The sequence below is a fragment of the Ambystoma mexicanum genome, chromosome 1q, assembly GCF_040938575.1.
Source record: "Ambystoma mexicanum isolate Mex_15411 chromosome 1q, UKY_AmexF1_1, whole genome shotgun sequence".
NCBI classification, from domain to species: domain Eukaryota; kingdom Metazoa; phylum Chordata; class Amphibia; order Caudata; family Ambystomatidae; genus Ambystoma; species Ambystoma mexicanum.
Window position 1 is genome coordinate 862,952,361 of NC_090922.1, and position 24,494 is coordinate 862,976,854.

The window sequence follows — 24,494 nt, forward strand, 5'->3', positions numbered from 1 at the left end:
TGCCATCATCTGCTCATAAAGCCCTAAGTGCTCCCATACTGACTATTTTGCATTCTTATTGTAGGGAGTCAAAAAGAACTGTATGGCCTTTATCTGTTGAATCAGGTCTTTAACAAAACCCTTCTTCTGTTTCCCTGTCTCTTACTTCTTCTGCAGCAGAGTACATTTACCTTCTTTATTTACTGCTACTGCTACTGGCACTCCCTTCCCTGTCTTCTAGGCACTCCCTATCTCTATGAGACTGGGAATATCTCCCAGAACCACAGCGTCTGGACTCCTCTCAGCCTCCCTGGGTTTCCTTTCAGGCTTGGGGAGGAACCCAGTTTCCTCATCCCTCCTACCAGGGAGTCTGGGGAATACCCCCCCTTCCCCTGAATATACAGAGGTTTTTAGAATGCCCTTTCTTGGCTGAGGGTCTGGCCTTTCTGCTTCAGCAAAGCGGGCAAGGTGGTCTCTTTGTAGTCTCATCTTCAGTCAATCTAACTCCCTGACTTTCTCCTCATTAGAGTTGTCATCGTCTGAAGTACTTACAGTATTATTCCTTCCTTTCCAGGACACACTGGTCCGGCCCCTTTCCCTTCTGTGTGTGGTATAGATGAATATTCATCCTTATCGGATAAGAACTGGCCTTCTGGATCAGTCAGACTAAGCCTGGGCAAGTCTAACTGCCTCATGTTCCCCTGTTCTTGGTCAGTGGCATACATGAGGTCAGTTCCCATTTGTACCTGGGAGGTTGTAAATGACTGGGCACAGGCCCCTGATAAGATGGGTATCTCAGTGGGCCTTGTCCCAATCCTGACTGGCCAGGTTGCCTTAGAGCCTGTTTGTAATTCTCACTTTCGTTTGTGAGACTCTCGCACTTGCTTCTCTGTCCTTCTTTCCTGTTGGTATTCAGAGAGTTGGCTTTTTAATTCTGACACTAAAGCCTGATTAATCTCATGCACCCTGCTCCAAGATACCAACTAATCTTTTGTTTGCTGCACCTCATGCTGAAGTGATTCATTCTCTGTCTGTGAGCCTTGTATGCTGCATGCATATTCAAGGCGCTTTTGCTTCAGGAGAGTAATCTTTCTCTTGCTCATCGCTGCCTCTGATAATTCAGCTTTTGTTTGTCTCACATGTCTTTATAGCTCATTCCTTTCTTCTCTAATTTTGATAGTTTCCTGAGAACCTGAAAGTTCCTTTTCTACCACTATTTACAACTGATTTATCCTCTGTAATAGGATGCTGTTATCCTGATTCCAGAGGTCTTTTTCCTGAATAAGCTGCGTCCTTTGTTGTTTCAGAGTACTTATACCTTGGTACATTTCATCAAACTCTTTTTGGGAGTCCATCTCTTTAATGATGGACTGATTTTCCCTTTCCAGTTCCCTAATTTGTTGTTTGAGGGCCATGTCATCATCTAACAACCCTCTATTATGAATAGTCTGATCATTAAACTTATATTGCAGAGTGCTCAAATTTGGCACACACTCTTTATGTGCATTTTGCAGTGCAGAAAACTCTTGCAGCTGGGTTTTAACTCATTTCTGGGTTGTTGAACAAGATCCTGGGCCTGCGACTGGTCTCAACCTGATTCATCCTACTAGTTAGCCTCACTAGTTTGCCAATGACTTTCTTCCACTAAAAGCAAATGAAAATATAACTGAGCAGTTAGCTGAGACATTTCTATCTGTTCTTCACAAGCATTCTGGGTCAGGTAACCTAGCACTTTATGCAATATTCCACCTTCAAGCCAAATATCATTGTACACTGAGGTAACCTCCCGCACAATTCTGGTTTTCCACGTTCCAGCATCGCCCTCAACCCATTCTCGTTCAAGAATTAATTTTGCTAGGAGATGCTCCCTGGCTTCACCAATGTGTACAGTAGTCGTTTTCACAATGGCTTTTTGCACGTTAGTAAAACCTTCTTTATGCAGGGGCAAAATCACCCTGTTCCTGATTGATTTCCTCACACAAATCTATTCTTAAACAATCTTAATTTTTCACTTATACACCTCCCTGAAACTCGGGGCCAAGTCCTTGCAGCACGTTAACAAGGCAAAGATGACCTTCCCTACACCTTAATACAATTGCATCAAAATGCGTAGGCTGTCACAATGTACTTGGGTCCAAAATAGGCAGCTAAATCCCAGCCGCTAGCCCCCAATTTGTAACAGTTTATTGAGAAACCACCCTCAACACTGGGAGTTCCTTCCCTCCCCACTCAAGGTGTGATGCACAAAACTTTTTAACAGATTATTTTATTCAGCTCCATTTCAGTGACTTATCATTCCCTTTGGATCCTTCCCCTGATCCTGGGCTAACAATGAGCCAAGAACCAGGCCGGAGTACGGGAAATATATTTGTATTTATTTAAATTAAAAGTAATAGAAATGTGCATGAAAATGTCAGACCACTTTATTTTTTTATTTTTTTTAAAAAAAAATTGCATTTTTAAAGCGCTCACACAGCCCGTGGGCACCGAGGCGTTGTTACAGGAATTGTTTTTTGGTTGCATGGTACAATACATAAAAATTCTCTCAACATAAATAAATCACAAAAGTGAGTTGAAAAGAACACAAATCACAATTCTTTACTTTCTACAAATTTCACTTAAAGAAAGAATTAGTGCTGGTCAGTGAACACCTTTATAGATGTAGTGCTACACAATTTTGATTTTCCTGTAAACTTAAAAGGCTAGCAGTAGGATTTCAAGATTGATTCAAATACATATGGCAATTATGATTTCACCCACACTTCTTGTGGTTTAAAATAAACAGAGGGTGATTTAGCAGTTTATTTTTCAGAACCCCCATACTTTGGTCTGTGTTGGGGAAGTCGGACAGAAAAATTTGAATAATTTGGTGAATTTTGGATTCCAGACAGCCTCCTCTAAATTTCAGAACAAAGACACCCCTCTTCCTTAAAGAAGTTGGGGTCAACACGACAAAAAGGATTGCCTAATTAAATTATAGGCTATAGTTTTCAACGCACACTGGCAAGTGAGCTTGGTTAATTTCAAATTTTAACAAAAATCACCCCGTAGGGTTTCTGTTAAAGGGAATTCATTAAAAGAATATTTTTAGTTAAATAGGCTAAGGATCTACACCGTTTTGCCCCCCCCTGCCTATTATAAAGGTAAAGGATTTAAGGCCAGCAGATTCCCCCACCTTTTGGTTTCTCAGGGCTCAAGTCTACTTAGATAGGAAGCCTTTACACCTTCCTAGCAATAGAGCTCCACCCAGATGCACTCTCAGCAATCTCCTCTGGTGTTTCCTTGCAGTTGTCGGATTGTAAATTGTAGCAGCACTCGTTTGATGGTAAATATCAGCAGCTCTGTCCCTTCCTAGTACAGCCCCCCACCCTTATATAGCCGCAATGACACCACCAATTTTACTATCATGGGGAGTACCCAGCAAGAGATCACACAGATAGGATTGGACATTTACACTTCTCTCTCCTCCCAAACCCAGCCTCCCAGTCAGGATTAGTTTAGGGGTCTGGAGTAGACGTATGGAAGCTTAATTTACAAACCCCATTGGTTTTCATGTCACATTTTTTCAAAAATCTAGTTATGTGGCAAAACCTCATAATTTTACTGGCAACTGCCATAAAATATATATTTTCCTTTTCATTTAATCATGGGGAATTAAATAAGACAGCGACTTCTGTCCCATTTTTCACAGCAATGTGGCAATTTCCTGCTGTTTGCATAAAAAGCATAACCGTTATGAATATGTAATTTAATACCCATATTCCTAATTTTATCCTGCACCCGCTCACCAAATCACATTTGGAACATTGTCAGATCAGCCAGGAACCTAATTTAACCCCTTAAGTGCCAAGTGTGAGGTATCTCGTCCTTGGGAGTTACCTCCCTGTTGCCAAAGACAAGATACCTCGTCCTTTGCACTTAAGGAGTTAATGAAACAGAAAACGTTAGTGTCATGATCTCTGCTTCCAAAAGATCAGGACTTGCCCGAATCCCTTGGAAGCAGACCCATAACCCCGGTTCCGAGTGTCAGCCAGTCCCAATTGGGACCTTATGGACCCTGTCCTGGCGCCAGTGGCACCAGGCTCATAAAGATGCCCAGTCCCAGCGCTGGAAGCGCTGGGCTCATAATGCTTGGGTGGACTTACCTGCAGCAGACCATGCTGCTTACTTACCTGCCAGTTGAGCCCCTGATCCTCTTCTGTTTGGGACTACTTTTCCTGTTGGGTGGGGCAGGAGCCACTCCCTAGGTTCAGAACACTGGAACTCTTCTGGAAAGCAGGAACTCTTTTCTCACCTAGGCGAGGCTGTGGAAGGAGACACCTAAGCACTACAGGAGGCTATTTAAACCACACCCGATGGATGAATCTTGCTTTGCGTTATTCTGCATTCTCTGCAGCAGAACGCTCATCGTGTCTTCTGCTTCTGATCCTGGGCCTAAGGGAGCAAAGGCTTACCATCCTGGAATCCAGTCTTCACCAGCACCTGTAAAGACAAAGAAAGAACAGGTTAGCACTACGGTCTTCAGTGGCAGCGCATCTCTTACCTGGTCCATCGGCTGTCACCAACGCCTCGCGCTGCATTCCGGCATCTGAAAGACAAAAGCTTACCAGCTCTTCGCACGCTCCGGAGGCCTTCGGCGCTGCATCCCGCATCTGAAAGACAAAAGAAGGTGCGTTTAAAGACATTGGGCAACTTTATTACTCACGTGCCATTACTCCTTCCCACGCCGAATCCAGTGGGTATTCCAGCACCCTTCAGCTTCTCTAAAGCTCCGAACTTGTACCTGCAAGATAAAAGGGACAGTTAGTGCGCATCGTGAAGCAGACTACAAGCGCTTACTTACGTGCTTCCAGGCGCTTCTATTCCTCACGCGGGTTCGATCCTCAACTCTCATCAGCCCGCCATCCGCCATCGCCGGAACCCTGCAAAACAAGAGATATCATTACAAAAGACTTTTAAGACATTTGAAGTGCCCAGAACTTACCGTTCGTGCAGTTAACGACGGACAGCAGTCCTCTGAGGTCAAGAGGCCTGCACCCTTATCCAGTGAAGAAACTGGTTACGGCACCCTGCCCCGAGGCAGATGGAGAGCTCGGCGTTCACTTACCTAAGACATCTTACTCTTCGAGTCAGACATACAGTGCACAGAGGTCCAGCCCAAAGAGCCAACCGTGTGTTACACATCACCTTTGAAGATACGGCATTCACCCAGTCAAAACCGGCGCCTCTGCGGGAATCAGGTGAGCGTTACAGTTAGAAGACATTGAATGGCAAAATACCAAAATCACCAAAAAAAGCCTTGGCACTGGGGGGGAAACCCATGGCAGTTAAAAGGTTAACTGAATATTACACTTCCCTAACTCGTAGGTGTATGAATTCTAGATCTCCAAAATCACCTGGAAATTACCTAAAATATTGTACATAAGTGAAGAAAATCCACCTTATGGTTGCTGGGGGAAAAGGCCTAAATGATGATGGTCCTTTTAAATTAATAGTGCATCTTCATGTGGCACAAATGGCAACTCTCCTGCCTTCAGACCATTTGGTCTCACTGTGCTCGCCTGTAATCAGAGTTTTTTCTTTATCAGTCTCTTTGAAGTGGGTTACCTGTTTGAATGTTCAAGCTCCCTTAATTGAATTGTATTCGCAGCTCCCATCTCAACACTTCTGTCTACATTGTGGTCATGCATCAGCCAAGCCAAAAGGTCCTGCAGAGACACCCCGTATCAAGAACACTAGGCTTTCCACACCTTCTAGAGCAAGCCACATTTTATTGCAGTTGTAAACACTAGAATGCCAGCCTTCCAGTGTTGAAGTTCCTTGTGACATGTGTCCAACAGCCAGCAAAATGGTTTGCCCCTGGCCTACAGAACTTTTCCCATGGAAAAGAAAGTAGCTTTTCAAATGTCACTGGTATTTTGTATGCAAAACATAATATACATTACTTATTGTCAAAATGCACAATGTCTTTTTCCCCTGACATTTTTCCTGTTAGCAGTGGTACAATGTTCATATTTAAACTGCAAATATACATGCTTAGCCTTTTGTGTGTCAGTGTTGAAAAATCCTGTTTTTCATGTGAAACTGACCTTTTGATTCCTTCTTCTTTTGTGGATTAAAATGCTGCTTTTCGTTTGACAGTGACAGGTATGCCTTTTCCACATGGCTCTTCAATTTTACCTGAAAAACACACACGCAAAGCCTTTTTTGTGTCCCTGTTGAAGAATCTTGCTTCTCAGGTAAAAGGGACCTTCAGTTTGGGGCCTTTGTATGCTGCCCACAATTCCAAGGTATAAGCTGTTGGAGTAGTCTATCCTAAAAATGATGAGGGAGATATGATGGCCAATGTTTTGTGCACAAAGGAGAGGGAGATAATGGCCAGTATTTTGTGCATGAAGTAGAGCAATGGTAGAATCTTTTTGATCATGTGTAAATGGAAGAAGCAGTTCTTAACTATCACGTTTACTTGTCGTTCTAGGGTTAACTCGTCCATTAGGAGTCCAAGGTTTTTGAAAACTTTGGATGGTGTGGGTGGTATTCTAAGTTCTGTGGGCCGTCGGATGTTTTGGTTGCTTCCATGGTTGTTGGATATAATCGTCTTGTCCGGGTTGATTTTTGGGGTTGTTAGTGTTCTTCCATTGATAGTTCTTTGAGACAGTCTATTAGCGTTGTGTTTGCCTCTTGTTTATCGCTGATTGTGTCGATAATTTTGGTATCCTCCGCATTGTTGTAGCAGTTGAAGCTGTGTCTTTTGACGAGGTTGATTAGTGACGTCATAAAGATGTTGAAGAGAAGCAGGGATAACGAGGCTCCTTGTGGCACTCCACAGTTGGTGTCCTGCGTTGCAGATTTGAATGGTTTTATCAATACTGTTTCTGTTGTTTCAGACACGAGAGAATTATTCCAGAGCAGCGCTGTCTGCAATCCTAATTTCTTCCAGTGTCTTGATGAGGATGTTATGGTTGACTGTTGAATTCTGGGGAGAGGTTGAGTAGTATCAGGGTTCAGTTCATATTGCAGTGTGCATTTTGTCTTTAGGTCGTCCCATATAGAGTGAAGTGCCGTCTGTCCCTCTCATTAGTCTGAAGCCTACTTGTGCCTGGTCCAATAGTTTATTTTCTATGTGTTCTAGGGTTAGTTCATAGATAGGTCTCTAGTTTTGCTGGATTAGGAATGTTTGAGATCAGTCTGTAGTTTGAGAAGTCTTCCACATCGCCTGCTGTATCGCTAAGAAGGGATTTGGTGTAGGCATATTGGAATGCTCTTGGTTCTCTCCCTGTTGCGAGTAATAGATTAAAGAGGCTTAGGTAGCATTCCTATGTTGTACCCTGAGTAAGGATTGATTTATAGATGTCTGGGGGGCAGGGGTCCATTGGGGAGCCTGACTTGTTACATTTTTTTCACCAAGCGGACAATCTTTTCTCTTGACATTTGGGCGAAGCTCTTCAGTCTGTTCTGTGGTTCTGGGATTGGTAAGGGATGTTGCACAGTGCGGTTCATTTGTCTATTTTTGTATGATCCAGTGTATGTCAGTGATTTTATTCTTAAAATGATCTGCAAGATCATCGCATCATTTTTGTGAAGGGACCAGTTTTTGCCTACGGGGGGATTTCTCATCTGGTTTACAATGTTGAATAGATCTTTCTGAGTGTTGGTGGCTTTTGTGATCTGGTCGTTGCATTTCTTTTGTTGCTTTCAGGGTATCCTATTTGTATGCTCAGATTTTATTTTTCATGAGATATTCTTTTGGCTCGATGGTAGTTTTTTTCTCCATTCTTGTTCTAGTTTTCATTTCTTTTTTTTCATTGTATTGAAGTGGCGCGCGAACTATTGCATTGTATTGTTTTACAATAAAACTCACCTGGCATATGCGCTCTGTAAATCTCCTTCAGGCTCTGTTGAACTGTCCTTCCTCCGGCTGGACTCTCAGTCCTCCTTCTCCTCAGTTGACCTCTTCAGAACAACCCACATTACCATCTTTCCCTGGTCCCCCTCTATATTCCTCCTCCTCCTCCCCCTCCCATTTGTCCTGGTACATACCTTGTTCCCCAGGCTGGTTAATAGCTTGTTCTTTCCCTCAGGTTGTGTTGTACAGGTGCAAGGCTTTGCAATGCCTCTAAAGTCCCACCCTTTACTCAAACCCGGGTCTGCCTGAATTAATACAATGGGGCCTACAATAAACAGTCAATCTCCAAATTCTAGAGGGCATGGTTTAGAACTTCCTGGTTGCCGGTCTGCAGTGCATACTGCTCTGCTACCTTGCTGTTCCCTCCCATCTCTCTTGCTGGTATGTTGCATGTTCCCTTGTCTGCTGCAAGGACTTTTGGGATTCGTAGTAACAGAATGCAAAGACACTGGCGAGAATTTTGTATGTCAAGTGTGGGGCAATAAAAAGTGGTCCTTAGCATTCATAACCAGGTTCATGGAGAGCGAACAGGACTGGGACCCTGCCAGTTCCCTCACTCCAGCTCTGGGGCAGCACTGGCTCTGGCAAGCAAACTGGTAGGCCTCCTCTCACAGCTTCAGAGGGGTTCCATCCGCCTTGACAGGGTCAGTTACTTGACCCTGTCACAGTTGCAATAGGCCATCCTCAAACCTATGATTTATTTATTGTGCATTTGTAAGGTGCTTATACATCAAGTAAATTGTGTTTCAAAGCGCTCACAGAGCAACAGGGAGGGAACATGGGATTGAAAATCAAATATAACAATGAAAGATAGAGGCGGACCTACTAGGCCGTGTGAGCAATCAGAACGTGCAAGAGCAGAGAGAGAAGGGATGAGGGCATGGGGCGGCTGTACCAGGAGGGAAGTGCTAGGGAGGGAGCAGCTGTATGTGCCTGAGTGAGTGGCCAGCTGCCAGTAAATAGGTACCTGCAGGCCTGTGATGGCGTAGACAAGTGGATGCCAAGGCAAGTGCTGGGAGCGGGGTAAGGCTGAAGGCGATTGGGAGTGGGAGGCCAGGGCTCAAGAGGACACATAAGGGCCCTGGTCACCAATCTTAGCGACTGTGTTTTAGGAGAGGAGGGAAGAAGAGATGGAGGAGGTGAAAAGGAAAGTCTTGAGCTTCTGGAATATGAGGAGATCCAGCTCAAGACAAAAAGGAAGGGGGAGGCTGTCCAATAGGAGGAAGCCTGCTTAGGAAAGTCATCGGTCACAGGCTCTGTTTAGCAAACCGCTTGACCAGAGGGAGTTGATGCCGGAGGAACTTAAAGATCTGGAGCAAGAGTATTTAGTGAGAGCAAGTTGTAGGTAGCGTGGTCCCTGGCCCCAGAAAGCCTTATGGATGATGTTGAGGGATTTGAATTTGATCCTTGTAGCAACCGAAAGCCAATGGAACGTTTTTAGGGCTGGAGGGATGCAGTCCCTGCGCTTGAGGCCAAGGATAAATCTTGCAGCCCTATTCTGGATTATCTGAAGAGGTCGTAGAGAAGAAGAGGGTAGATTAAGGAAACAGCTGTTCCAATAGTCTAGCCTAGAGAAAACCAACACTCTAGAGACATTGAGCTTCTGGGGGAAAGGGAGGAAAGGGAGAATTCCTTTGAGGAGATAGAGTTGAAAGTGGACCTTCTTGGCAAGGTCCTGAATGTGAGGGAGGAAGGAAAGAGGGGAGTCGAAGATGACATCAAGATTTCTGACTTTAGATGAAGGAGGGGAACCCATAGAACGTGGCCAGAGTGAGTGGAAGAAAGAGGGAGCAGGAGTCCCAGATGATGGTGGCTAGGTCTCTGGCAGTCTCTCTTCTTTCACTTTGAACTCTAGCCACCTGAATTCTCTCTAACAAACCCCAACCACACCGAAAACCCTGAGACCCCCAACCCAAGAAAATATTCCAATAATGAGGCAAGCTCCACAGAGAGGCTCTGCCCCTGGGAGCTAACCAGAATATTGATTATTTTAGTACCTCGCCACCAAGAATGGGCTATTTTAGTACCTTCCCACTAAGAATCTCTGCAAACTTTCCCACCATAAGGATTATTGACCTCAGAACACCAGACCACATGAAGCTCCACCCCAGGAAACCCAATCTCTCTCACTGCAAACCTAAATGCCTGACACCAGTCACCTCGAATCCCTGAGAAATTTGGAGACCCAAAAAACAAGCCACCCCAGGATGGCTTTCACCTATGGAACAAAAGACAAATCGGAGACCTCTGTGACACCACAACGCACAGAACTCAGCAATGTTGAAAACAGCTTTGAAAAAAGGCCCCTATAAGAACCAGAGCTAAGCTAGAATCCCTAACCATGCACACCCCTTGCATAACCAGAAATTGGAACAAGGAACACATGACAACTAAACACCCTACTACAATGAATCAGAACAGAGAAACCCATTGCAGCATTTAACGGAACTCCTCAACAAATGGACAGATGACTCAAATGTGCACCCAGCAAAAACAGGCTCACCCAAGAGGTAGCCAAAGAATACCTTCCCAACTGGAACACCAGAAGTAACACTTAACAAATTACAAGCCAACTCTCACACATTACACTGCAGCATACTTAACATATGATCGATGGCAAAGCCTAGAACAGAAATCTATGACCTCTTAAGAGATGGCAGCACAGCCGCGCTCTTCCTTGCAGAGAAATGGTTATCCGACAACTACAAAGTAATTGCCCACAAAGCCATGCCCAACAACTACAAACAAGTACATTGTAACATAAATAATGGAACAGGAGGAGGAATTGCCCTAGTGCACATTAATCACTTCTGCTTAACACCCCTCCGCTTAACCTACATACCAGATTGTGAATTACTCCTAGTCAATCTCAAGACCAATGACTCATTCAACCTACTGTTCCTTCTGATTTATAGACCTCCTTCCTACAACCGCATCTTTGCCACAAATCTCACTGATGGCCCAGCCAACCTCTCTACAAACCATGACAACATAATACTTCTGGGGGACTTCAGCATTTGGTTCAAAAGAGAAAATGAAACCTAAACAAACTCCCTCAGCGCTGTATTGGAAGCCCTTCACTTCAAACAAATAGTAAACCACCCCCCCCATAGTGCTGGACACACTTAAGATGCAATCTTCTGCAGATATGCACTTTCTACCGCCGCCTCACCAGTAACAATCATATGGAATGACCATCATATGATCGTGTTCACTGTCAAAATCCCAAGCCACATGATGTCTACAAACATAAAACTCACGGGGACAAACAAAACAAAAGAAAAGACTTGACCTGGAAACCCTAACAGATATATTGGAATCTACCAAACAAGTAACATCCTAGCTAAAAGGAATGATTCCAGACTCAGTGGGTGAAAACCTTCACACCTGGATTAGACATGCTTGATCAATTGGCACCCCTAAAACTCTACAAACCCACACCAAAGAAAATGTCAGCGAGATGGTTCACAGAAGAACTGAGGGAACTTAAAAAAACAAACCGTAAACTGGAAAAATGATGGAGAATATACTAAAACCAACTGGACAAAAGAGATGACAAGTCTGAATTTACAAATCTGTCATCCTGAAAGCCAAAAAAGCATACTACACCACAAGATTCCAATTGGCAGCAATAAAAAAACTTCTTGCAACAACTGCATTTTACCATCACAATCCCTGTGTGACAATATCACGACCCATTTAAGAGTAAAAATAGAAGCAATACAACACACAATCGATTCAGACGGCAGTAACTCAAACAGAAAACCAGCACTCCCATCAACCACTACAACTCTCAATCGATTCAACCCTATAAGTAAGGAAATCTTTGACAAACTAATAAAAGACACCAACATGGCTGGATCTGCCATTGACCCATGCCCACTGGCTATCTATAAAAAAAACTTCTCAACTACTAAACTCCAGCCTCATACTTCTACTAATTAATATATCCCTAAACACAGGAATATTACCACAATGATTCAAATCTGCGTCCCTCAAACCCCTCCTAAAAGATGAGACGAGAAATGCAGAAGACCCTAGTAACTGCAGACCTATAGCAAATCTACCATACCCAGCGATAATCCTAGAGGACCACGCCTACAAAGAGCTACTCACTCATGTAGAAAGCATTGGAATACTTGACAATCCCAAGTCTACTTCAGACCCTTTAGTGGAAATGAATCAGCACTCCTCTCCATATGGGAGGACCTAAAAATAAATGCAAACAGCTCACAATCAGCTCTCATACTACTGGACGTATCAGCTGCCTTTGACATAATCGGGCACAAAACGCTAACAAAAAGGAAAGTGGCGTTGGAAGTTGAAGCCGAAATCTTTACTCACTAACCGAACCGAAAGAACACACCTGCTGCCATTTACATAAAAATATCACCTATGGAGTACCACAAGGATCCCGCATCTCAACATATACTTAAGCCCCACCCCTCCTAATGACTCATTCAGACCCATGGATTGACAGCCTACAACTATGCAGATGACCCCCAACTCATCTTAAAGATAACCTCCGACCGAGAACCTAACACCACCCTCAACAAATGCTTCACCAACATAAACACCTGGATGACAAACAATCTCAAGCTAATTCTATCCAAAACAGAAGTTTTGTCACTGTGGGACAATGCAGCACAGGTATAACTGACCTGGCTACTGAGCATGGGTCCCCCAACCGGAAACATTGACAGTGATAACAACAAATCTGAGAAACCTCATGGACAACGGCCTCTTTGAAACCACAAGTCAATGCAATAGAAAACAATGTTTTGTACCTCCTGCGATTAATAAGAGGGATCCTCTCTTACCTCAATTTACCACACAGAACCCTTGCAATCATCTACTTGGTATTATCAAGAATAGACTAGGCAAATAGTCTCTACCTTGGAATGCCAGAACACCTCACACAAAAACTACAATGTATCCAAAATACTGCAGCAAGCTACTCCTGAGACTCAATAGAAGAGACCACCTTATAATGGCCCTGAGAAGTCTAAGCTGGCTACCAGTAGAGAAACACATTAACTTCAAAGACTTCTGTATTGCCCATAAATCCCTACATGGACAAGGAGCTGAATTCCTCGGTGCTAAATTCACCCGTTGCCAACCAGGAAGCTACTTGATCGAGCAACAACTTCCAAATAGAAAAAGACACTATGAGAGACATTTTCAGAGGAACTGCCTTCTCCTATCAGATAGCCAAACTATTGAACTAGATACTGAGGAAGACCACCTAACATTCAAGAAATTACTAAAAACGTGTCTATTCGACTCACCAAGAGAAACATAACTCTACAAACCATACACCTGGGCCAAAGCAAACATAGGACATACAGAATGAAGAACTGCCAATAAAACTACACAACACCCAGAGATCACCAGAAGCCAACTAACCATCCACCTTCTCCTTGCCACATCCCAACAACTCTCAAATAATACACAAGCCTAGAGGGTTAGTGAAACAAGTTGCCAAACCACACCCTTCTTTACTTATGCTACAAACCCAATCTCCACAGAACACAAACAACTAAGGCACTGGATGCTACCCTTCCAGACACAAGCCCAGTGCTCATAACAAATCACACCTGGAAATCTCACATGCACAGACGCCAGTTTTTTCCTGGTTCTGCACGCATCAACACATGATCACAACCTCTATCCTATGCCTCTCTAACCAATCCTACCCATTTTTCGTACAGAGCCACATGAGTGTCTGGAGACCACGCAAATGACAGTGGCACACGGTATAAATCAACATAACATCGTCTTTGGAACGGCTTCACACTGTGTGAGTTAACAAATATGCCCTCAATTTATTTTTCCACTTAATTCAACATTATTTGCTGATCCAGCATGGCTCCATCTCTCCCCTGGACTACACTATCTATCAGGTTCATTTGGTGGGCAATAAATTATTGGAAATAGTCAGTTTGACATTTTTCTACACCAGATTCATTCCCTGTCTTCTGATCTGCACACGACATGCATCACACATCAGTCACTTACCTATCCCCACTCTTATCACTGACTACTACTACCACCACCTCATCATGCTGCCCGTACTAAATGGCAGGCATCCAATGTGCACCAGGCTGTGCAATAACTACACCCAATAACAATGTAATGATACTCTAGATCTACACCCTACCATCACCCACATATATTCTGGCCTGCTGAAAATCAGTACCTTGCACATCCTCAAACTCTCACGCTCTCTCTAATCGCCTAATGGGACAAAGCACATCTATGATTGATGAGCTCCTTTTGAGAGACACTTTTCCTTGGTTGTCAAGAATGCATGAAAACAGCTCTGCCTTATATTTTGTTTGGTTTTTTTCGGTAGATAACTGGGAATTCAGCAGCGAACGTTTCCCTTCCCTCGAATTCTGTTTATTCCTTGATGTTTGTGCATTTCTTTTCAGAGCTTTGATTCCTTTTATTGGACTATCTGAAAATATTATGCTGAGATGCTAGATGCATAAGCTTTCAAAGTTGTTCATTAGGTGGTGGTGAAATGATAAAATTAGCAAAAAAAGAAAAAAAATTCTATGGGTCTTAATTTTGTTAGATATTAAAATCGGACTAACTCGGCATCAACCCCTTTCTCTGCCACATTCTACAAAAAAATGTCCGTCGAACTCCTTCAATTAACCAGTTCCAATTACTGAATGTAAGACATAGACACCTCAACAAACACACAGGCTTGAGACCCAAAATATTTATAGCGCGTTAAAAAGAACTGCGTCCGGACTGAAAAGTATGTCCTCCCAGCCATGATCGAGGTGCGTTTGGTAAAAGTAAATGCTTCCTGCAGGCCACGTTGTTGCTCTTCTGTCTGCCAGTCAAAGGCCACTAAAGGCTTTTTTACAGTCCCACTTGGCACGTTTCAGTTTTATGTAGGATTCTGCACCCTATTAAGCATCACAGGTGCCTCACATGAAATGTAATAGTAACTGGAGCTGTCCTGAGGGAGAAAGGATACACCAGACGAGCCTTGTGTGCATTGTAAATGCTCGGAATTGGCCTTGAGGTTCTCGGCACAGTCAGATGGATTAGGTTGCAACGTAAAGTAAATATGTTGGCCACCAAGCTCTGGATCAGTTTGCTTCCAGAGTCCATAAAGTTAAGGATACGAGCCCCAAGTGATTCTGGCAGGAACAAAGAGACGAGGTTTATTTGTTTACTTTCCAGGCATTCTCAGGAGTGAAATGTTACTCTCTGTATGGCTTGGGCCATTTCTTCCATTGATGGTCTTTAACCTGGTTGGGGCCACACACGCCATATGAAACTCCTTTATGATGTCCACAAGCCATTCTAGGAGGAGTTTCTGGTGCACATTTATTTGTATCGGTGTCCTTCATTTGGATTAGATTTCACCATTGCAAAATGACATTTTAAATATTCAAAGTGTAAAGACCACTGGTGCAATAATCCAAACAGACATAAGTTGCTTGCATTTGCGAAAGAACATGTTCAGATTCAGCTGAAGTGCTTAACTGCATTGCACAGACCTCAAAAGTGGCATAACACAACATTTGAGGTGGCCCCTGCAAGCCATGCTGAGCCCGCACCCCCAAAGCTCCTCATTAAAGCATGCTGGGATGTGCCATACTCTGGGGCCAGCCGGCACTCTAATACTTGTGTATTAGCCATGATGATAATGCCACTGCAGAGGCCCGTGCGCACTGGGCTATCTGAAAGATGTAAATATGTTTTTAATCCATGCTTAAATCTTTCACCTAGCATAGAAACAAGGGGCAGTGCCTGGCCCCTTGCACTCGAATGTACCAGCCACCAGTGGCAGCTGGTGAATATTTTTAACTGTAGCTAAATGTGTCAAAAGTATGCAAGAGAGCCCGAATTAACGAAAGGATGTTTGGGGGTGTCTCGCACAGAGGAATTATTTTGATTAATGGGTTAAAATCATGCATTATACAGCACACATTTGTGTAAAATTGGATAAAAGGCCAGGCAGTATGCAGTCAGTTTTGTAGGGTAACTCATGAAACAAATCCAATCGATGTAAGTCACTAACAGTGCACAGGAGCATTTCCCAATGTATTTTCATACCTTTCCCCACAACATAAGCCATTATTTATTTTTTTAAAACTCCACACTGGCTGTGACCATACATTTCCACTCTGGCTGCACTAATATATACCAGTATTCCATATAGGAACATACCAATGTTTGCTTTTTGCTTAATGACACAAATGATGCTATAAGAAAACATGTCCTGGCTGGCTCTGCCAATATGTGCCTATACCCCCATAAAAGAACATACTCCTGTTGGCTTGTTGCCATTAAAATGCCATGCCACAATAAGAACGCATGTCCAAACTGGCACTTGCAAGTGCACTTTTCATGCCAGCTTTTTCATAGATGCTCATTAAAAAATGCCATGCCACACTAAGCAATATCTAGACTGGCTGCACCAAAATGCAACTCTATCCACGTTACTAACCCTCAACAAGTCTCTTTGTCCAAAAATGCCAGTAAAACACGCCATGCCACTTTAAGGAAATGTCAACAATGCTTTAGTGCTCCCCGGGTCCCCCCAGTGCCTCACAAGCTCACCATTGATACCCTTTCACCCACCAGTCCCTCACCAATACTCCTTCTCTCACATTCACTTCACATGGGCACCCACCCAGAACTTTCACACACATTTTTAAAAAAATGTTTTATTAGTTTCACAAGTGCAATTAATCGTGTTTGGTTAATGTTCAGATATTTAACTACTGTCATATCCCCTCCCTCACCCTCCTCTCATTATCTTCCCTAACCCCAACTGGAACGGTAACTGTGTCCACAATCTATATCTATATAAAGGTACAAGTTCCATGGATCAGTCTGTCCATTAAGTGAGTGTGGGATGGCGGATGCTGGTTGTACTGCTTTTCTTTAAATCTTTTGTCGGTTTCCTTTCACAGATTGCCATATTCAGGTTTTTTTTTTCGTCTGGTGAGGTGAACAGTTTTTGCACGAGTATGTTCCATGACGTGATGTTTTCTTCCCATTCCTAAGGCTTCATACCAGACTGCTGTCTCTGCCATAGCCCACCTTTTCAAATCTTTCCACCATGCCTCTATGCTCGGTCCTTCTTTGGTTTTCCACATCATTGCTATTCGCCGTTTGGCTAGCGCCCATGCCAGGTCTATCATTCTTTTCATTGCTCTGTCTTTCCATGGATATTTATATAGCCCTAAGAGGCAGGCCTCGGTTGACCATTCTTGGCCCTTTATTGCATTCTTCCGTATGCGCTGTTCAATATCTTGCCAGTATGTCTGGATCGTTGGGCAAGTCCCAGAACATGTGTCCCTTGCCTGCCTCATCTTTTCCGCATCTTTGGCAGCCCTGTGCAATTGCCCCTGGGAACTGTGATATCTTCCTAGGTGTCAAGTATGCTCTATTTAGTATGAAAAGTTGTAGCTGTTTCAGCCTGGTGTTTCTGGAGATTTGTTTGGGATATAGCATTGCTTTGGACCACTCCTTTTCTGTAATGTCTCTTCCTATTTCTGCTTCCCATGGGAGCTTCCCTTTATGTAGATCTTTGGGTATCTCTTCCATTTTGTAAACCTACCTGACGCGTGATGCACGAATCCTGATACTTGCAGAAGTTTGTTCTCATTTACATGAGTCTGATGGGACTCGCCCTACCACTACGATATTGTGCAACTGAGAAGTGAGCCGATGGATACTGCCCTGATTTGAGGAAGGCACACTAGAAGTGCCGAAACACGTGTCATTGCAAAGGGCTATCAATAAATATCTAATGTGTTAAAAAGATCAATTTATGGGAACCTAATTTCTTCTGTGGCGCAGTAATTGATGTGTGCAGAATTCCTTTTCAACTCTTCCAGAAGTGCCTGGTATATTCTGGAGACCATATGACCTCCCTCGGACACATCATACAACATAAAGCCCCAGTACAGGGTTTTTGGTTTCCAGAGCTGCAGGGGATGACCACTGGGCTCCCGGGTGTCTTATGAGTCTTGCATAAATTGGTGTATCTCATGAATTTTGACTAGGTCTTGGAACTCCATTAGTTTCCCCATGGAGCCGAGATCTCCTACTGTGATCATCCCTTTGTCTTCCCAGTATGTTCTGCTTTGCTTGAGGTATTCCCTACTGGTTCCTTGCAGAGCCGCCAATGGGATCTGGGGGGGAATATTGTTCTTTCACCTTTAGTATCCTCTTCGTTCTTTCTCCATATCTGCTTACCTAATTGTAGGAGCGATGGAGGGTATTCAATTCGAGTTTTCTGTTGCCATAATACCTCTGTAAGGAGATGGGGGGCTATGCTAGCACTCATCAGGGCATGTTCTATTGTTGCTGTGTCTGCTAGAAAACCCACTATTTGTTGGAGTTGTCCAGCTAAGTAGTAGCATATCCTGCTTCACTTTTAGGGAAGTTCCTTCTCTTCCACATGCCTTAAAGACATATTGTAACTATCTCCCTCAAATCCTTGCCAGGTCTACTTCATACAGTCCCCAACATGCGATAGGAAGTGATATGTTAATAACTGAGATGAGGAAGAGACAGGGAGCAGTAGAGATTACTCTCAGTGAGATCCATCGTCCGCTTCCTCACCATTACACTAAAGACAACGTGACCGCAACTGGGACGAGAAAGAGTAACAGAACAATGAAGATGACGGACCGATAAATGAACTCTGCATTCTAGTCTTTGGAAGGTGCTTCATCCTGCTGGGAACTTTAAATTCAAGGCAGCTGACAGATGGCGTGAGGGAAAAGTGCAGAAGCTGGGTAATGCCGCAAGAGGCGCATAGACCGGACAACACGCTATGAGAGAGCATGCAGTGGGAAGCAAAGCCAAGGCGAACCCTGACAGCGTGAGAGGTAACCGAGTGACAGACGGCTCGCCATCTGTGTCGGAGAGGTAGTGGGACCCACGCAGAGTGGAACCGAATGCGGCACAGCTACAACGGCTGACGAGGCGCATGCTGAGCCAAGAAGCTGCATGGAGAAGTAGTGAAGAGGCACGAGAAGCATTCAAGGCACCCGGTAAGCCCAGGGAAGATGGATGGGTTACCTAAGAATGCATGCCGCTCTATGAAAGTAATGAGAAATACAGAATGAAACCTGTGAAGGCTTAAGCGTGGTCTTAATCCATACCACAAATGGGTCGCTGGCCCATACCTGAAAAGAGGAAATGCAACAAATAAGAGTACGAATATTCTGTGAAATCGCAGGTGATAATCCAACAGTGAGCAAACATCACTTTGTGGGCAAAAGCAAAGATAGCATAAAAAATCCTGGCAGAAGAGTATACCAAGCGGAGTCAAGCATTTGAGAGAGACTGTACGTCAAGTGGTTGAAAAATTACATAGATATCCTGGTAGGAGAGTATACCAGGCAAAGTCAAAAGGTGTGTAATAAACTACAGTGGAAGAAAATCCCAAGGAAGACCCATGCCCTTGAGATTGTGAGTTGTTTCCAAGGTGGAGAGAAAACTTGTCAGGGGAGCATACCAGGTGGCCTACGTGTCTGGGACTCCGCACCCAAATTGCAGATAAAGGAAAAAGAAACCCAAGGAGGATTCATGCCTTTGGGATTTTATAGTTGTCTTGAATATAAGGAGTAATCTGGACAAGGAAGCCATTCCCTGGAACTGTGAGCACACTGAGAGGAGGGAGTTACCCTCTTGTGGTTACAAGGAACTTGGCAAATTTTTATTTGTGCACTCTTCATTTTGGCAGATAAAGGAAACCCGAAAAGCGGAGCCAAATCCCTGGAATTGTGGACATACCAAAAGGAGGGAGTTGCCCACTTAAATTACGAGAAACTTGGTTGTTCTTTGTTTTAACTTTTTACATATTGGTAGCAAGGAATCTGGGGAAAGGAGCCATTCCCTGGAACTGTGAACATTATCCATTTGGAACTGTTTGGTTCGAATGATACCTTTTTATGTTGAATGCGAACATTTTTTCAGAGACAATATCCTTTGCACCTTAGAGTTAGTTTAGAGTGAGGGCTAGAATAGGATTACGAACACAGGACATATTTTTCTTTGGACATTTTGTCAAAGGACAGATCACTTCGTTTTTGGTTGAGGTAGGGAAATACCTCCTAGGTTAGGGATAGTGAGGCATTTTCCAACCCCTTCTTGATTTGAATAAACATTTATGACCAGAAACCACAAGTTCTCTGTGTCCACGTCTCATTCCTGACTCCTCACATAGATGATTAAACAAATCACAACTGGAAGACAGTAAGGATTTCTAGTTAATGCAACAGTGCCATTGGATACTGGGTTGCTACCAAAATATGTCAAGAAATAGTGCAAATAATCCACAATGCTCAGTAATATTAGGTTGTTGCTTAAATATTCCAGGGTTCTGCAAATCTGATGCTCGACGAGCCACCATGCTCATGGGTGCTTCTCAAATACATCATGGCATTCTTAAATTGGCAGAATGCAGGTCAATGTACTGGCTTTTCTTTCTAAACAGTGCCATCCCAATTTCCACATATATGACACAGTTTAAAACTGCCCCAGACCATCACATATTGTCGTCCGTACATTTGCTCCAGTTTATAAAAGTAATTCTAGTTTCTATAGTCTTGTCGAAAGCATTGTCGAACAAGTTTAAATGGTACTCTGGCAGATGTGTCCCAGTAAGAGACATTGATAGTCTAGTCTCTACATTTTGAGTTTGCCCTGTTCCCGAAAATACACGTGCCGGATTCAGCAGCATCACGCTAGCTTAGCACCTTTTAAGCCCACTGGCATGCCAGTTTCTTCATTTACAGAATTGACATATTTGTGACCGTTTCATAATGCACCCAGTAAATGTCAATGTTCATGCCAGTCTTACTCGATTTGCGAACACTGCTATCCTTCTTTCCACATAATCTCCGGAAATGGACCATGCTGGTTTCATTTTTTCCCCAACAATTACCATACCACATGGCCTTATTCCACTTTCGCATTGCCTACATAGCAGCCACAAACCATTCACATTGTCCAGACATGCTCTGCGATTGCCCAATGCCATGGTCTTGCTGCCTCCTTAATTTCCCAGTGTCAAATTACAATGCCCCATGCATCTCTACCAATTCCCCCATTAATGTGTGCAAGGTAACCCATTTACCCACAAACATACACTTACAGTGAAATGGTCCAGTCTGACACTGCATTGCATGAGTGGTTGTGTGGGAATAGTCATGCAGTTGTGTGGGACACCCCCCTCCCATTCAGTACCTTCCCTGACCAAGAAAGGCAGTGCCCAACCCAGCACAGTCTCTTTAACTCCACACTGTTATTGCTTGGGCATCAGTCTTGTGTGATGTCCGTGATCTGACCAACCCCCTCCTGCGACAGGCAGGGAGAGGTGGTAGGTAAAGAAGTCCCTTTGCCTGTCCTGGAAGCCATACGGACACCTGGGCAGGGAATATGTCTACTAACATAACTAGGCCATCCCTACATTGGTCTACTGACTTTCTACATTGAGTTGTGCATGTGTCAATGCGCCTAGGTCTTCCCCTGTGCTCCTTTCATGTGCTCATTGTAGCACATGCTGTTAGGAACCCTCAATCTTTGCATTTTCAATTAATTTACGTTGCAAATGCAAACACAGAACGCTGCATCCTAAATTGCATTAAGAAGGAAGTGTCAATGAACCTCACTTCTCAGTGCAACGTTAGTAGCAGTGTGGCTAAACCCAGCAGATTCATGTAATGCTTTGAAAGTTGGGTTGAAGAGTGGTAGAATCCTTGCGCCTCCTATTGATGAGTGGCTCTTGACTTCATATACACGTACATTTAAAATGAAAGAATGTGATTGTATAGCTCTACTTTGTTACTGGCTTCGTTGCTTTCAAAATATCTCTTCCCTATTCTGATGTGTTGGTAATAATGGACCATAGTGAAACCGTGTATGTAACCATCGTGTGAGAGCAGTTCTAAAAACTATTGTATATCCTACTGTGATGCCTTAAATGAAGAATATACGTTTTCTCTCCATAAGGGCAACCAAGTCAAGTATGGATTGCGCTGTGGTGCATCGATCTGCTGACTTGGGAAGTGCCCAATTCAGGTTTAGGTTACATGTAGATCATATTAATAGTGTCTTCAGTCGCTATAATGCCGTGCAGAGAAAGCATACTGTGCCTTCAGATTTCACTTAAGTGTAGTACCGAAGCACAATACTAGAACAAAGTGATTTTGTGAGACGAGTTTGTTTCTCTGATGAAAACCAGTCGGTGCCATGGATTAAGGTTGTACCCTCAGAGAAAATACATGTTTAAGATACCGCAAAAACAGATGGTTCTTGGCAGAACTCCTATTACTAGCGCAGCCGGTTTGGAAACTAGGGAATATCTGGCATATGAACAAGCTTCCTGCAGATAGATGAACCTATCAAAAAAAGATAAAAACATATTATTAGAGAGAAAAAAAGACCTAAAGATTGGACCATGCCCAGAAAATGAAAATCCAAAATGCAGCAGAAAAGCAATAAAAAGTTTGTGCTAAGAGCAACTTAATAACATTCAAGCTGCGTTTGTGAAGACATATATAATTTGGCCTTTTTCATCATGTTTTATTTTTGCAGTATGAATCGCACCAAGTGAAGAGTGCATCACAGCAGCCAACAAATGTATAATGGCAGTGAAGTAACAGGACATAAATGAAGAGCTGAGACTAGTGGAAGGCATTTCTCCAGGCACTGTTTTCAGACCTTTGGAGTACTCAGACAGCTTTGGTTGCCCTTCAATGTCCTTGTCTAGCTTGCAGCAAAGCAGTAGTTCTTGAGAGGTTATGCGATTGTCAGAAACTAAATACAACACTTAATTGTGTTTTGAAAAAATGAATGTTCATGATGTGTTACCAAAGTATAATGCTTTCTGAATTTAGTAATAAGACTGGCAAAGAAGAACTAGAGACCCTAGTGCTTGTACAGTAATTTATCAAGAAAAGGCAGCAGGTGAGTGTATATTGTGGGTATATTGCCTAATACTCCACAGTATGAAAACTTTGCATAAATAGATACATTCACTCTGCGCACAAATTAAAATGCTGGATGCATCATTGCATGTAATTTATTGAACTGAAGATCAGCCTGACGCGTGTTTCGAGCCACTGCTCTTCTTCTGAGGCTTGTGTGCTCTTCTGTTCTTGAATAGATCTCAAATTGGCGTGTGCTTAGATATTCTATAAACACATAGCTTCGCAATTGCGGCAAAAATTCTGATCTGGCCTTTCGGCAAATGACAGTGTTGTCATTTGCCGAAAGGCCAGATTAGAATTTTTGCCGCAATTTCAAAGCTATATAGTTATCGAATATCTAAGCACTTTCTGAATTTAGGCCTGCACAATGAATATCTACAAGAGGATGCATGTAATTCACATTGAATAATGGAATGTGTAGGAGCAGTATTCAGAGCAATGCCTGGTAAAACGAGTTCTAGGAGGTATTTTTATATCACTACTAGTGTGATGTGCTGGGCAGCTGACCTATAGTCGAATGCTCACTCCTAGACATGACTGATTCGTAAGGCTTCAACTCCTAGGAACCTGGTATAAGGTGCACATTACTCACGAGGGAGACGACATAGAGGATTGTGCACATAATATGTATATGTAGAATAAGCCTTTTGAGCCAAATCGCACGTCGCAGCACCACGCTTGAGCCATCACAGGAAGTTCCCCTCCAGTTCAGAGATACACGAGCCACATATTGTGGGTAGGTAAATTAGCCGAAATGCAGATACAAATATACATGTATTTAAACAATATACTGTGTCATTAACCCAAGTCAACTACAAAGTAATTACTTTACACATGTATACATAAACAGGTAGGTATGCCCATTTAGACACCACCCACACTTTATCAAACTAGAGTTAAAACTGTTACACAGTAGTAATGCTGCACAAGGAAAGTGAGGCAGAAAAGTACACTTAATAAAAAAAATCACCAGCCTTACATAACCTAAAACAAACCAATGAAAGCTCAAATGTCTTTGGAGGGTCATCCTTAGCTTGCTAGCAAGATTTCAATGTCACAGTCATATAATGAAGAAAGATAGAGGGTGACACCCAAGTTCTGAATTAAGTGTGTTTTCCTTGGTATTGGTAGTTCAAAGTCAATGTTGTAGAAAGATTTAAAGGAGCTAGGGGAAGATTCTAAAAAGGGCTACATCCAGCAAAACAGTGTGAATGGTGGGCCAAAACAAAGTGGGGCTCTCCGGCTTTGTGTCGGCGTGCCTTGGAATGCTGAGTCAATGAATGCAAGTCCTAAAGCTATTCTTAACCAGTCTTCATTTATTTTGATACACTAGAGTCTCCCCGGGGGACAAGGTTCCAAAGGTGGTGACCAACATTAAAGTTCAAACCTACTCTTAATAAGCCCTTTAGCCTCCTGGCTACTCTATACTTCTCCAAAGAAATGTTCCAAGTTTTGGTCAACAAAGTTCTATAAACCTAGTCTAAACATGTCCATCCCTAGTCAACAAACAAATGCAGAAATTGTTTCCCTAGGAATTATCCTCCAGCAAGTACTACTCATGGTTCTGATCTTTCAAAGCCTCTTAGGTCCCCATGATCTTTTGGCTTCTCTTGCCCACGTCAGTC

The 24,494-nt window shown here is 43.2% G+C and overlaps 1 protein-coding gene across 2 annotated transcripts in view; it reads left to right on the forward strand.

The window, feature by feature from the left end:
• The window catches only part of DENND1B (DENN domain containing 1B), a 2,623,009-nt gene that overhangs the window by 683,931 nt on the left and 1,914,584 nt on the right, over positions 1 to 24,494 (forward strand). The gene's annotated exons all lie outside the window — the stretch shown is intronic.